At 35.1% G+C, this 5,472-nt stretch overlaps 1 pseudogene; it reads left to right on the plus strand.

The window, feature by feature from the left end:
* The first annotated feature begins 742 nt into the window (after nucleotides 1-742).
* LOC126599026 (uncharacterized) lies at nucleotides 743-4,973 on the plus strand (annotated as a pseudogene).
* Nucleotides 4,974-5,472: the final 499 nt, after the last annotated feature.

Here is a 5,472-nt window from a genome sequence, read left to right on the forward strand (position 1 = left end):
ATCCACATCTCTAACTTTATCATCTCTCTTGCTTCTCTTGTTCTCACGGTCATCTCCATTTTTTCTCAATCTATCCTTTCTTCATCGATCTCATCTGTCCCCTTGCACGCATCAGAATCCCCAACAATTGGACCAACTATTTTATACTCTCACTATCTAGTATGTATTTAATTTTAACTAAGTTGAATCGTTCATAGCTAGATTAGTTTTGTCGAATTATTTTTATTTCACAAATTGTTTTCAAATTTTACATGAATTCTTATACAGGTGTGGAAGCTAATATCATTGTATGTATTCTTATACAGGTGTGGAAGCTAATATCATTGTATGTATATACTTTTTTTTACCAATAAATTCTTATAAATGTTGATTCTTCCTAACTGGCCCATAAATATGTTGTGATCTCAGTAGGTTTGTATTTTATTTTCTAGTTGAACTAATAATTTTGCAAAAGCAGCAACCACAGACAACCAGGCTTAATATATAACCAAACTATTTAATATACTGCTTAGTTAAAGTTTTGTTCAAAACTTTTAGGCTACCATTACTTTTTGTTCTAATTTTTTCTTGGTCAGGGCAATTATTGTTCGTCTTTTGTAACTTAGGGTGCACTATAAATTGAATTAAAGTCTTTTATTTGAATTTTTTGTGCATCAATATCTTTGCTTTTTATTCTTACCAATGAATTCCAATGCACTGCATATATGTATTTACATTTAACTTAGACTTTTTTTTTTTGTAGATGCCAATAATTAGCCAAAATAGGAAACGATTTGTTGTGTCAACAGGTTCAATCCCACCTTTGTCATCCCAGTTGCAGTCTACATCTACTATCGGAGCCGCTCCTACTTTTCATTAAGACAGGAATAGGCCTGGTATTTTTAGACAGACTTATCTTTCTCACACACAAACTCATTCTATGGGTGGTGCGACCAGGAGTGATGCTCTTTAGTTGGATCCAAGAAACATGGATCCTCCAATACCTCAATGGGAAAACACCATACGTTGTTCCCCTTGTACTCATTCCCAGACCATAAGTAGTGCGACCGGGACCTCTCTTCATCGCACTCAATCTCAATCCGTAATTGGTACTAGGGAAACTTCATATCAACATCCAGACGCAACAGGATCCCAACTTGATGATACTTGAAGATACTCATAATGATTTAACTGAAGGAAATATTTGTAAAAACATGTTCATTTAAGCAACATCTATAGCATGCTATTAACAATTAAAAGGTGGAATCATGCTTGCATGCACTTAAAAACAAAACATTAACCATGAAATTCAAAGCCTAGTAGATTGGTGAACCAAGACTCAACTCAAATCAAAGTGAGTTGAGAAATTATACCTTTGTAGATTCCTCTTTGCATAAGCAGAGGCTAATCACCCAAAGAGAGGGCCTTCATTCCTTGCATCTTAGATCTATGGATTTGGATGGATGAAATAGGTTTCTTCAAGTTCCCAAAATTGAGAACCTCTAAGTCTCCACACCAAGGATGGATTGATGAAGAAATGAGTGACCTAGAGGAAGCAAGATTGCTAGTTAATTTCCTGTAGGGTGGCCGGCCTCTTTAGAGAGAAAAGAGAGCTTTGTGTTCTCATCCTTTCTCCAAAAGAAACCCTTAATGAATTTTGGCTATAAAGTTCTTTATATAGTCACTTCTTTAAGTGACCTAAAGAACCAAAAAACCCTAATTCATATCAAATGGCCGGCCACAAAAGGGATTTGGGCTTTTGGGCCCTTGTGAATTTTTATTCATTAAATTGTCATACAACTTAAGTCAATGGGCTTGACGTTCGAAGCCCATTGGGCCTTAAGGTTCAAAACTATCCCGAGGTCTTTAACAAATTTGTTCGTTTGATTAATTAACATATTAATTAATCCTTGCCATAAACAATTAAACCATTTAATTATTCTTACTCATCTCCATTGTTTCTTCAATCTCCACCTTACACGGTGTACGATCCATTAGGTTCCTTTTAGCGAGGCAGTGGGCGATTAAAACCATTTCAAATCGATTGTGAATTGAAACTTACTTTCAATTTTCCCTTTAGTGATTATACACGTTTAGGGCTTCCACAAACCATGAGTGACACCTAGCAGCATATCATGGTTACCCAAGCTAATCAAAAGAGGTGGAGAACCTATTCAGTTTAGGATTACAAATGCAATACGGTCTTTCTCTAATATAATACTCTTGACCACATTGTTTGGTTTGATAGTTTATTCATGTCTACTATCCAATGTGATTCGTGTGCTTATATGATTACCTTGAATGTGATTTGGAACGACTTCCTAAATCTCATTCATACTCTGGCCAGAGATTCTTAATCATATCATAGAGTATTCTCCCTCAAACAGTTTGAAGGTTAGAGATCCCTTGTTGCGCATTCACTTGCCTCCATGGCTAAGTGGCTTAACCCCAACTATGTCGTGGACACCCTCCTTTTGGAGTGACTTTTGACATAATCAAAGATCAAGGACTTAACCACAAGACAACTATGATGCCTCAGGTCAAATGACTGCTTTGCATTATCCCAACCATGAGTTCTCATGTGACATGAATATGAGAACTCTTCGTTGATCGTGTTCAGTGAACTCATTCTCTATTGAGCACCTACGTACTTGTCTTGATGTCACACACACCAATGACTCGAGACTAGTCACTCTCCCTGAGAGAAGACACAGCACGTACTGATCTTAACGGACTGTCAATGCCCAATTGGCAATCCTATGATCAGGAACGTTTAGGATATGTATACGAAAGAATGGTCTCATGAATCTAACTTATTTAGATTGCATTCTCCAAATCACATATTCCTTGGACTTATCGTTTAAGCATATAACATTTATATGAGACGGCTTAAAACAATAATCTTTGCCCTTTATATTTAAACTAGATTAGTTTAACATGTGAAATGTCCGTAAAGTATCATCATATGATTGGTTTTATGGCACATTTCCAACATTAACTACTCAAGCACCTACTAGAAAGAGGAGTGCAGTTCGTCGTCAGCACGGCAGTAAGAAATTAAAAAAAAAACTAATATTATGTACCATGATCAACAATATCATTATGTTACACCAATTATCATTGCATATTAATGCCTTTTTGCTTTTCCATTGTGAGTGTTGATGGTTCTGTACTAGACTTACTAGATGAAAGACCATTGTGCGGGGCATGTCGGTTGGTTAAAACCAATCATATTGTTCGTATTATGCAAGCAAACATTAAGACCATAAAAGACCCAGTGCATAGGCGAGCAACTAATAAAGTTGTTCATAACTTGTTGGCACATGATAAGACCATCTCCAATCCTGGCCTATAACCTATTTTTCCCCTTTTATTCCCTCCCCCCAACTCCAACCCAACCCAAGTTTAAAATTGGACCTAAGACCATCTCCAACCCTTGGCCTAAAACCTAAAATTTTTAGCCCAGAAAATTTAGGTTTTAACCAAGAAACAGATTTTCTGCTCCAACCCTTATAACCTAAATTTGTTTGCCTGAGATTATTAAAGAATAAATTTAGGCTAAATTTTTCTTCTAAGTAATTTAAAAAAAAAATATGTACACTATCCTAATTTATTTTTATGAACAATTGAAACTAAAAATATTGAAAAATCACTAAATTTGGGTGAATTTTGAGTTAAATAATTTTTTAATTATTTTAGCCATTGGTTTTAAATTTGGACCGTTAGATCCTTTTTGTTACCGTTAGATTTAATCATATTCGACCTCGGCCGTTGGATTCAATAAATCTTAGAGTACATGCCTAAGTGAGTGAGGTCCCTCTGGTGGTGTCCACACTATTTTCTAGACTAAATCTTGGGCTATTTCTGGCTTTGTTTTATGTTTTAGGTTTTAGGTCCAGTTTTAAACTTGGGTTGGGTTGGATTTTGGGGGGCGGAGGGGGGGGGAATAGAAGTGGAAAAATAGGTTATGGGCTAGGGTTGGAGATGGTCTAAAAACTAAAACAAAGCCAGAAATAGGCCAGGATTTAGCCCAAAAAATAGTGTAGGCACCACTAGTGGGACCCCACCCATGTGGGCATGTCCCCAAGGATTGATTGAATCTAACGGCTGAGATCGAATATAATTAAATTTAACGTTAACAAAAAAGATCTAACAGCCCAAATTTAAATCCAATGGCTAAAATAATTAAAAAAAAATTATTTAACTCAAAATTCACCCAAATTTAGTTTTTTTAATGTTTATCGGAGTCTAAATATTTTTAGGTTAAAATGTTCATAAAATTAAATTAGGATAGTGTGCATAATTTTTTTTTTAAATTACTTAAAAGAAAAAATTAGCCTAAATTTAATTTTTAATAATCTCGGGCTAAAAAATTTAGGCCATCAAGGTTGGAGCAAAAAAGTTATTTCTGGTTTAAAACCTAAATTTTATGGGTTAAAAATTTTAGTTTTTAGGCCAAGGGTTAGAGATGGTTTAAGGGGGCTATTATTCTCCAACACTCCCCAATGAACATGACATACTAGAAAAAAATGTCTGACGAGTCGAAGTCAAACCTCGTCTTGGAGATCATTGTGAGTAGAACCATTAATTTAAAACATATATTTTGTAATATTCTCTCTAATGACTTGAATTTTACTTTAGAAACATAATGAATTTTGTTTTAAATTTCTTTTTAAGTTTTGGTTTGAACTTATTGCACTAAAATCACAACTCGTTTTTAATTATCTCAGGTGAATCTTGACTTGGACACCAATGTTAAGGAACATTATGACTACGTTAACAGACTCATGTCTGGACGATACAAGGAGTTCAAGTATGAGTTACATGCATACTTTTTGGAGTGGGCATCGGTTGAGGAGGCATTGGCCAATCTTTTGATAGAGATGGACTCAAGACCTGAGGAACCTGGATAGTAGGAGTTTTTATGCGAACATTTTCAGTTAGAGAAATTTCTGGTATTAATTGTTTTAGTTGATTCATGCATGCATTTATAGGGGTGGATTTTTTTGCCAAATTGCCGTGCTAACCGAATTGCCAACCGTGCCATACCGATTTTGTGCCAAATTTTTCATACCAATCGGTAATTGTACGGTATTGTACCGTACCAAAATTTCATGGTACGGTATTGGTAATGGATACCATTACCACGGTATTACCGTACCATACCGATAATACAATATAATATATAATTTATAAATTATATAATAGATAACTATATAACACATATTTATAATATTTCAATAATTTGAAAATAAAACCCTACTTATATTAGCATTGTTGTTGGTGACTTTGATCTCTTGAAATTGTGGAAATCAAACACAAAAGAGTTCATAATTCTTTCACAAATAGACAAAATATCTTTGTAACCCCCACTGCTACTTTTGCTAGTGAAAATGCATTTAGCCTAGGGAGGAGGATTGTGGACCCTTTAGGGTATCATTGACTCCTAAAATAATGGAGGCACTAGTGCATACTAGTGGTTGGCTTAGGGCA

Source organism: Malus sylvestris, chromosome 14 (assembly GCF_916048215.2).
Source record: "Malus sylvestris chromosome 14, drMalSylv7.2, whole genome shotgun sequence".
Lineage (NCBI taxonomy): Eukaryota > Viridiplantae > Streptophyta > Magnoliopsida > Rosales > Rosaceae > Malus > Malus sylvestris.